The 11396-nt window shown below is 42.0% G+C and overlaps 1 pseudogene; it reads left to right on the top strand.

The window, feature by feature from the left end:
* Positions 1–9543: 9543 nt before the first annotated feature.
* Positions 9544–9661, top strand: LOC126261461 (5S ribosomal RNA; annotated as a pseudogene).
* The last annotated feature ends 1735 nt before the right edge of the window (positions 9662–11396 follow it).

Here is an 11396-nt window from a genome sequence, read left to right on the forward strand (position 1 = left end):
TATTTTCAGTCGCGAGCTTTTGAAATATAATTTTGTGACGACTTGTGATCAAAAAATTGCACTTAAATTATTCAAGGGGAAGAAATGCCATTTTACACACGCCAAGACCCTACTGATAAACTACAAGTCATAATTAAGTACCTCCTGAACGAGATTAAAGAAGGAGATGAGGAATAAGAACTACGAGGCCCTTAAAGCCAAGGTATTTCAATTTCATTCTACAAAATAAAAATCTAAGAATCAGATACGCCTGCAGCCGGTTATCTGTATATCCACGCCCGAAAAGCGATTCTATACATGACCTGATACACATTCTCGTCAGCGAGGCAACGTTACAGTCTTACAAAGAGGGTTCGCCTCGTTGTAAGTGATGCCAAAGACATTTTCACACGGCCAACTATCGTACCTAGCCAACAGGATGTGTGTTACGTGCTGGCCACCACCTATCAAAAGACTGCAAATAAGCAACAGGACAAAAACCCACTATTGCAAACTGTGGCGAAGAACATTCCACTTCCTGAAAAGGCACTTCCAGGTTCCGAGACTCCCTTCGCACTAAAAATTTGCAGACACAGCCATTTAATAACAGAAGAAGTAACAACAATATAAACGTAAACAGTCCTAAAAGATTTTCCAAAAAAACGACACCACAAGCCGTAAAAACAATAGCTCAGAAATCGCCGAACACATTAAGGACGAAAATCAACAGACATTCCGGAAATACTGCATGCCATCTCTAGTGTAGGCTATTTTGTAATTAGGGCAACCACAGCTTAGATTATACATAGTTGCTTTAAAGATGTTTCTAAAAATTCTGCAAAACAATAAAAAATCCCTTAAAAACTTTGAAAATGAATGAAAGTTCTTTAAGGCCGCATTAGCTGTATACAAGTTCCTTTATTGGGCAACACAGCAGGTTTCACACCATCATAGGTACATCTTCAGGTGATAATTTGTGCTGAACACAAAAAATGTTTTTTTTATAAAATGCTGCTTTTCCTTTAATAAGGCTAGAGAAAATGTACGATGTCCCAACGTTCAAACTGTGAATCGATTAATTGCCTATCCTTTTGAAAGGTTAGCCAATTAATCGATTTACAACCTCTTGAAAGGTTAATCATCGAATAATTAAACTCGGAATTTATACACTGTAAGGTGAACGTCCAAAAGCGTCGAAACTGGTGCGCCAATAAAATACCTAGGAAACGAGAGCAAATCACTGCAAATTTGAACATATAGGGCAGAAACAGTGATAATGCACACTCATGCGCCAGTAAAATACCTCGGAAACGAGATCAAACTAAAATCTATAGGGCAGATACAATGATAATGGACACTGTGTAGTGAAAGACGTTTCTCACCAAAGCTCTGCTACTCGTATGATAGACGTGGAAAAATTGATAAGAAAAACTTTTTGGGATCTTCCAATAACAAAGTACCAAGACGGTGGTGTGGGAGCTATGAAAGATTAAAGTACTCATCCGGTGATAGGTTCTTGCACCACGTATTGCTTCAGTCCGGAACCGCGCGACTGCCACGGTCGCAGGTTCGAATCCTGTCTCGGGCATGGATGTGTGTCATGTCCTTAGGTTAGTTAGGTTTAAGTAGTTCTAAGTCTAGGGGACTGATTACCTCAGCTGTTAAGTCCCATAGTGCTCAGAGCCATTTGAACCATTTTTTAACCACGCATTGAGAGTCCATCCTGCATGGTATACATTACAGTGGGCTGTTGTGACAGTTGAACGGTAAAAGAGGTGAGAGGTGCTAATACAAACTGAACACGGGCCGAGCAGATATGGGGTGAAGAAAAACTAGGCATACGCAGCACGCGACGAGACACGGGGAACAGAATGTCACTTACTCGGTAAACAACTGAAAATTAAGAGTCGTATTACAGAATTTACCGATAAATACGAGTATAAACTGAGCTCTAATGGAAAGGGTGAATGAAAAGCACTGTGGTGATTAAATAAATGAATAGCATGAATAAAATATATTTTTCAAAAAAACATGAAAGTGTTTGCATAGAAATTATTTGATGCTTGTATAATAAGCAGGCTTTTAAATAGCAACACACATCCCGTACGCAAGATATGAAGGTGGTTAATCGAGGGAGTTCAGGCAATGAAAACTAGCCAAAATGCTGGAGTGTTTCAGCTTAATTTGGTTGGTCAATATGTGGGTGGATCCCTGCTTCAAAGATCTCGCAATGTTCTCTTCTTCTCAAACGTCCTAGTATGGAGAAAAAATTAAAAATTTCATTTAAGGAAAACTAAGGTACCACCTTCGACATTTTGAAAGACGTTCAGATTAAGATATCTTTGAAGTAGTTGCCCACCCAAACACTTATCAACCAAACTGAGCTGAAACACCGTAGCATTTTGGCTAAGTTTTATTGTCTGAGCTCTCTCAATCGACTCAATTCATATACTGCAAGAACTTGTCACCGGAAGGCGACTTCAGACTTTCATAGCTCCTTCACCGTTGTCTAAACGGCGTTTTATTAATAAGCTTCAAAACAGGGTTTGTTTAACAGCTATTCCTCGTTAACAAGTGTCCGCTTGCTGCCCCATTTTTTCCCTATTTGTGCTTGACTTCAGTCAGACAAAAAAATTTCGTTTAATATTAATCTGTAGGTGACTATACGAACTACGCTTTTATCCACCTGGCGGAGATCTTGTATGTGTTAACTGCACGCCTCTTTTGTTAGGACTACGTTTAATAGGGAGTCAACTTTGTAGACCTTGTGTCTGTTATAAAATATCTGTCATCAGCGATGTCCTTCACTATACGGTGTACATTACCACTGTTTCTGCACTACAAGGGCGGTTCAGAAAGTAACCTCCGATTGGTCACAGTGCGGGTTGTGGGGGGAGTAGCGACGCCATCTGTACGTTCACGCACTCAACAGGTCAGTCGGCATCAAGCCGTGGTCGAGTGAACGTCGTACCTGCGCTAGTTTAGTTTTTGTGGCAGTTTGAAATGTGTGCTGCAATAGAAAACCCCGCCAAATGTGAAGTGTGTGCTGTCATAAAGTTTTTTACAGCCAAAGGAAATTCTGCAGCAGCTATTCATCGTGAGCTTTGTGCCGTGTACGGACCAAGAGTTATGAGTGAAGGAGTTGTCCGTGAATGGGTACGTTTATTTAAAAGTGGATGAGAAAACGTTCATGATGAAGAGAGGAGTGGTAGACCATCATTGGTGACTGACGAACTCGTTCAGACAGTTGATGCAAAAGTTCGTGAAAATCGACGTTTCTCAATGTCGGAGTTGTCTACTGGTTTTCCACAGATTTCTAAGACTCTCTTGTACGAGATAGTGACAGCAAGATTGGGTTACCGTAAGTTCTGTGCACGATGGGTGCCCAAAATTCTTACCGACCACCACAAAACTCAAAGAATGGCCTCTGCATTAGACTTTCTGTCACGTTATGAGGACGAAGGAGAACCATTGTTAAACAGAATCGTGACCGGTGACGAAACCTGGATTAAGTACGTGAACCCTGAGACAAAAGAACAATCAAAGATGTGGGCACATTCAAATTCGCCTACCAAACCAAGAAAAGCCTCGCAAGATTTTTCTGCCAGAAAACTGATGGCAACGGTGTTTTGGGATGCCAAAGGGGTGTTGTTGGTTGAACTCATGGAACGTGGTACGACCATTAATCAAGACGTGTACTGTGAAACAATAAAAAAGTTACGACGGGCTATACAGAACAAACGCCGTGGTATGCTGACTTCCGGTATCGTTTTTTTGCACGATAACGCCCGTCCTCACTCTGCTCGCAGAACAACGGCCCTTCTTGAGTCCTTCAAGTGGGACATTATCAACCATCCACCTTACAGCCCAGACCTGGCGCCAAGTGATTATCACCTCTTCATGCATTTGAAGAAATGGCTCGGGTCACAGCGGTTTGATGACGACGAAGAGCTCAAAGATGCGGTCACAGGCTGGCTCCAGGCACAAGCGGGTGATTTTTATGCAGAAGGAATTTCAAAGCTTGTGAAGAGATACGATAAGTGCCTCAATCGCTATGGAGACTATGTAGAAAAATAGTGCAAAGATGTAGTTGTAAGATGTATATATTAAAATATTTTTATTTAACTTGGTGTATTTTTTTAAATCAACCGGAGGTTACTTTCTGAACTCGTATATGTTTATAATTTGTAGACGTTCGCTTTTGTTCTGTAGGTCTTTTATTGGAGAATGAGATTTGACGCTTTCGACGTTCATCTAACAGTTTATAAAAAAAAATGGTTCAAATGGCTTTGAGCACTACGGGACTTAACTTCTGAGGTCATCAGTCCCCTAGACTTAGAACTGCTTAAACTTAACTAACCTAAGGACATCACACACATCCATGCCCGAGGCAGGATTCGAACCTACGACCGTAGCGGTCACGCGGTTCCAGACTGTAGCGCCTAGAACCGCTCGGCCACCCTGGCCGGCAACGGTTTATAAATTCTATGTTTATGCAAGGAGTAGTTAACCTTTTAAGAGGTTAGACAGTTAATCGGTTTACAGCTTGAACGTTGGTATACCGTACAGCTTCTGTCTTACGAAGTGAAAAGCAGTGAGTAAAAGCCCGTCGGTTTCTCTTGCTGTTATACACCACACAGAGGTGACGACAGTCATGGGACAGCGATGTGCACATATACAGATGGCGGTAGCATCGCGTACACGAGGTGTAATAGGGCAGTGCATTGGCGTAGCTGTCATTGGTACTCAGCTGATTTCAGTGGAAAATTTTCCAATGTAATTATGGCTGCACGGCGGGAATTGACAGACTGAATGCGGAATGGTAGTTGGAGCGAGATGCACTGGACATACCAGTTCGCTAATAGTTAGGGAATTTAGTATTCCGAGATCCACAGTGTCAGGAGTGTGGCGAGAATACTAAATTTCAGGCATCACCTCCAACATCGGACAACGCAGTGATCCGCGGCCTGCACTTAACGAACAGAGCAGCAGTGTTTATGTCGAGTTGTCAGTCCTAACAATGAAATAACCGCAGAAGTCAATGCACGACGTACGCGAAACGTATCCCCCAGGACAGTGCAGACCTTGCTAACAGCACAGCATCGACTGCACCGCCTCTACAGGGCTCGTGACCACGTCGGTTGGGCCCTAGACAAGTGGCTTGGTCAGGTGAGCCTCTATTACGGTTGGTAAGAGCTGGTGGCACGATTCGAGTGCGGCGCAGACGCTACGAAGCCATGGACACAGGTTGTCAACAAGGAACTGACAAAGCTGCTGATGGCTCCATAACGGTTTGGGCTGTGCTTACATGGAATGGACTGCTTCCTCTCCTATGTTCGGCTACTGCAGCCATTCATGGACTTCATTTTCCCAAACAACGATGGAATTTTTATGGATGATAATGCGCCATATCACTGGGCCACCGTTATTCGCAATTGGTTTGAAGAAAATTCTGGACAGTTCGAGCGAATGACTTGCCCACCCAGATCGCCCGACCTGAATCCAATCGAACGTTTATCGGACTTAATCGAGAGGTCAACTCGAGAACAAAATCCTGTATTGACAACGCTTTCGCAGTTACGGACGCCCGTAGAGTCAGCATGGCTCAATATTTCTCCAGAAGACTTCCAACGATTTCTTGAGTCCATGACGTGTTGAGTTGCTGCACTACGAAGAGGAAAGGAGATCCCATACGGTTTTAGGAGGTATACCACGAGTTTTGTCACCTCGGTGTATGTATTAACAGTATTTTGCAAAAACATTTTCTTGTATTTAGTAGAGTTTATCAATTGAAGATGTACCTAAAATTGTGTGAAACCGGTTGTGTTGCTAACAAAGGAATCTGTATGCAGCTAAAGAGGCCTTCAACAATTTTCATTCATTTTCAGGGAGTTTTAAAGGATTTATTAAGATAATTCTGGAGATATTTTGGCAATTATTTTGCAGTAACAACGTCTATAGTGTAACCTCATTTCTATCAAACTTTCGACAAAGAAGTATTTTCGCAGTCCTCACAGAACCAATGAGAAACTTTAATTCCGCACTTGATGATTTCACAATGATAATGGCCCTCGTAGAAGCAGAATGAAGGTTTTTGTACCTTATTGCCTCAATGACCAAACAACAACAACAAAAATGTGGAACTAAACAAGTTCACAACCCGACATAGAGTTGATATCCTACTTATAACCGAGACTCGCCTTAGACCATCGCAAGACTTTGGACTACATAATATCACTGGGCACAGGCTGGACAGAATCGACATGAGGGTACGTCAATATTTATAAGAAGTTCGAAAGACATTCCTTAAAGGACCTGCCCCCACTATACGCATTGGAGGCGACTGCAATTATAGTCAATACCACACACGGAAATGTGACAATAATAGCGGAATATCTGAGTCCCGATAACCCTCTGGATGAAAACGATACATTTTTTATCTTTGATGCATAGAATAAAATAATAATATGTGGAGATCATAACACTAAATACTTAGCTTGGAATTTTCGTCATAATAATGCAAGAGGAGAGCAACTACACAATTGCCCTGTTGACCCTACACACTAACTCGCAGCTCCAAATCACCAACCTGGAGTACATGATGTCACAATGGTTGAAAACGTGAGAATCGCCCCATACTTAAGAATCATCAGCAACCTCACATCAGAGCACAGTTCTGTTATCGAAAATCTGACGATCGCAACTGAACCACCAAACCCACCAACCAAGAAAGTAATAAATTCGAACAAATCTCCAGATTATTTAAATAACAACACTAGTCAACCGCAGATCCATCAGGCACAGGGGAAATCGACGCCGCAGTCAACGAATTAACAAGGAAAACATAAAGGAAGGCGGAGAGACAAAGAACAGTGACTACAACGTTTAACACGGCGTTTAAAGAGGATTTCTGTCCTTTACTGGAGGACCTGGGGGCTTTAAAGAACAAGGCCAAGAAACCCTGGCTCTGTTTTAGAAATCTAGAGGACAGCAACAATTAAGAGACTTACTAAAGAGCTTCACCAGCGCGCCATAGACTAGTGCACATAAGTATGGGAGGATAAAATCGAGAATTTCCTGTTGTAGATCAAAAGTGAATTGAAACTTGTCAGAGCAATCTGGGACCCAAAACCTTCTAAAACAGTTTTGCAAGGCCCAGCTGGACATATTAGTGACTTTTTGTACAAAGCTCAACTGTTCGCCTCGACCTGTCAGGCTCTTAACACCTTAACCGTGCATGATTGCGACATTAGAGAAGATGAAATGGTTCGTTTCACATAAGAAACACAGGAGAGAAAGCAGACAGTGAGAATCAATAAGCTACAACGGCTGAAATCAGAAAAGTGTTCAGACATCTAGGGACAGATTCTGCACCAGGACCAGATGGCATATCAAACGAACAATTACACTATTAATCGAGAAAGCCTATGGTATTGCTGTCTGCTGTAACAATACTTTCCAGCATCTTGGAAAACGTCCCATGTAGCACCGATCCCTAAACCAGAGAAAACCCAAGACAAGCAGCTAATCACAGAACACATCCAAAGTATTTGGAAGAGTTATAGTACAAAGACTAAGGCTATCACTAACCGAATACGACGTCATAACTCGAGTTTCAACGACTTTGTCATCTGAATTGCAGTACTAAGAATATCCTGATTAATCGCTTGCAACATCAATAGATCGAATCACACCACTGCGATCTTCTTAGACATTTGAAAGGCGTATGATAAGGTTAGCAAAGCGAAATTAATAAAAAAGATGAATCTACTCGGAGTCGTACCAGGCTATATAATTAAGATCATTGACAACTTTTGGCAAGACAGATGTTTCATTGTAAAACTAGACGGTCAGAGACCAAGCATGAAATACCTCGAACAGGGTATCCCTCAAGGATCAGTCTTGTCATCAACTCTTTATCGTACGTAAATTACTTTCCAGCGTTACCTCAGACTGTGAGAGCCCAACTCGTAGATGGCATCGCTTTATTAACGAGCGTCAGCAGTAGCAATAGACCTCCTCGAAACACAGTCGACCATAGGAGAAGAATGGACGAATGAAAACAAGATTCAGCTTAATGGCGACTAGACGAAAGAGCTGATCTTTACCCTGAAACATCCAAACCTAGGAGACCATCTATTAGTTAACAATACGGCCATCTTCGTGTAATACAGTATTTGACAAGAAGTTGCGATACAAATACCGTACACAAGAGAAGAAGGAGAAGATGGTCCGATTGACACATAAAATGTTTCTATTACTCACTAGAAACCAAATGAGTACAAGATACAAATTTACTTTACAAAGCTACATTATTCCTAACAATTGATCACTTTGGGGACTGACAGCCCATCCAAAATTAAGAGGTTGCAGGTCATAGAGTTCCCGACTACTTATGAGAGTCCCGAGATGGTCTCGCAACAAAGACCTCCACACAGAACTAAACGTGGACAGAATCATAAATATCATTAAGAATCACACAAGTAAAGTAATGTAAAAACTTGAAACATTAAGACCAACATCAAGACACCCTGGGCACAGTGGAACTCTTACACCAGAAAGGTGGCATAGAATTCTAGTAAAAAAATCAATAATACTGTCTGCAAGTTTTTTTATCTTTGTACAAGCCTCGTATATATTATTTCCACCTTTCAACCTTCTATTATTTGTTTGTGTAAGTATGCTATCTGAGGTACTGATATCCACATTGTTGCTTTTCTTTCTCCAACTCTTTCTTTCACTTTCGGTTTGTATTGGACAACTGTTCATCAGAAAATCTAAATGTTGAAAAACAAAGCCTGACACCGAACCGAGGAATACTGAATGCTAGTATGAAGGTGGAGAGTAAAGCGGGCGTTATTATTAACAGCAAGTACCGTGAGTGAACGGAACAAGTTCGTTTCCAAAACAAACACATCGTATTTGCAGTACTGTACCGATATTTTCATTGCAGTACAGATACAGATAAATGAACTGAGAAGTCAAACGAAATTTAATTACTGTGGAAAGAGTCACCAGAGACCGCGAGCCCCTTACACCAAAACACTCAGAAAATGTCTCTGAAAAACTTCCGAAATTTATTTACTACTAGAATACAATGTAGAAATACTGTAAGAAACAATGAAATGGCGAATTAATAAAGAACTCACTGATGGAACCAGATTTGGCAGTATGAGAGAGGTAGTGACTATTAGAAAGGAGCAAAGTGTGAGAAGAGAAATAAAGATGGAGCGACCTATAAGCGCAACTTATCTGTGGAATGTACCTGTGTGTGTGTGGTGTGTGTGTATGTGTGTGTGTGTGTGTGTGTGTTTGTAAGAGAGAGAGAGAGACAGACAGACAGACAGACATTACAGAACAAACTGGGCGAAATTTTTCTACAATATTCACAGAACAATGTGTTCTGCACTCCATTTCAAACAAGATAGTAGATCAGCAATTACTGACCATATACTGAAAACAGGCCACAACATCGAAAACATAGAAACGGACTTGAAGGTCCTGCATGTTCAATCCAAAGGCTTAGACTACCCATTTTAAAAGTCTTTCGTATCATACTAACAGGCCAAAGGCCTTGCCGCAGTGGTAACACCGGTTCCCGTCGGATCACCGAAGTTAAGTGCTGTCGGGCTGGGATAGCACTTGGATGGGCGACCGTCCAGTCTACCGAGCGCTGTTGGCAAGCAGGGTGCACTCAGCCCTTGTGAGGCAAACTGAGGAGCTACTTGACTGAAAAGTAGCGGCTCCGGTCTCGTAAACACGTACGGCCGGGAGGGTGGTGAGCTGACCACACTCCCCTCCGTATCCGCATCCAGTGACGCCTGTAGGCTGAGGATGACACGGTTGCCGTCGGTACCGTCGGGCCTCCATGGCCTGTTCGAGCGGAATTTAGTTTTTATCATACTATCATTCCAGCGTCAGTGAAAAAAGTGAAAATTAATTTCATGGGTAAATTCCTCACATGTAGACACACACACACACACACACACGCACACGCACACGCACACGCACACACACACACACACACACACACACACACACGCACGCACACAGAATACCTATGGTGCTCGCTACCTTCATTGCATCTATATTCCCCACCACCACCCCCCTTTTCCCCATACCCGTTGTTCATTTCAAACAGTCACTGCTTCTCTCCTATCTGGTAATAATTATTTACATTAACAAATTGTAATTACGAATATGAATATTTGTGTGTGTTTGGGAGTGAGTGTGTTTTTTCAGTGTTCTTTACCTGCCCAGAAATTTTTCTTCCTTTTTGTATCATAGTTCAGAGATATTGGTTTTATGCCATTATTTTTAGGTTTATAGGCAGTATGTAACTGTTTCTACTCAGGTGCAGTCTATTGAAAGACTTAGTCTCATCCCTACAAGCGCGACACAGAAGCTGAAACAGCAGTTTATATGTTTCTCATAAAGATTCTACATGAATGAAGGCTGGGGCAATGGACGGATCTTAACTCACGATCGAAAGAAAATGTATACGTTGGTGCAAGTTGTAAGTTTTAAGTTGCCCGTTCATGCGGTTGCCGGTAGCGGCCTTCGTGCTGCAGCTAGTACTAAAGCTCTATATGCGGAAAGTACAGGGTGGTTACAATTAAATTTTCACTTCTTGACCCAATATAAATGGAAAACAATTTCTCCTATAGGTCCACAACTTTATTGAAATGATGTTCAGGCTGGTCGTATCGCGACTTGTGTTAGAAACCCGTGCTGCTACGGCGACGTAGGGATTAAACACAAGCATCAGTGTGCATTACAGCTGCAGACAGCCAACATGGCTCTGGGCAATGTGACCAGGGCTTTACCTGTAAAGGTGTTACATCAAAACAACAACATTAGAGCTGATGTTCTCTGGGAGTATCGTAGCATTAAAGGAATGCGGAGAAGTCTTCTTACCGCATCGGGGTTGAAGAACACGATTCGGAAGTTAGACGTAACTGGCTTTGGAAACTTCTCCTGGGAGATGCCGACGGATAATTGCGCCAAAAATTGTTGAAGAAGTTACTGTTGCCATAGCTGAGAATTTTGGACTTAATGTGTTATCTTCAAGTAGTGCACGATCTGCGTAAAGACATCCGACATTCCGTGGTCCACCGCTAGAAAAGTGTTGCGAACAGTCGTGAAGTAGTATCTCTAGTGCGTTTCCAGGTTGCCTTGGATGCAGACCGTAGTCACGTTGAGCAACGTTTGTAATCTGTAACATAAATACGGTACAAAATTACTAAACGTTACCCATTCGTGTGAAAATTGTGTTTGTTTGTGTTCCTCATGTCCTTACAAATACTTACACAAAGTTTCATTGTCCGAAGATGTTTCGTTTCTCATGGGGGCCCTCTCAAGTAGCGAAAGTTTAATTGTAACCTCCGTGTATGTCAAGGTGGCCGACAGATGTCATT

Source organism: Schistocerca nitens, chromosome 5 (genome assembly GCF_023898315.1).
Source record: "Schistocerca nitens isolate TAMUIC-IGC-003100 chromosome 5, iqSchNite1.1, whole genome shotgun sequence".
NCBI classification, from domain to species: Eukaryota; Metazoa; Arthropoda; class Insecta; order Orthoptera; family Acrididae; genus Schistocerca; species Schistocerca nitens.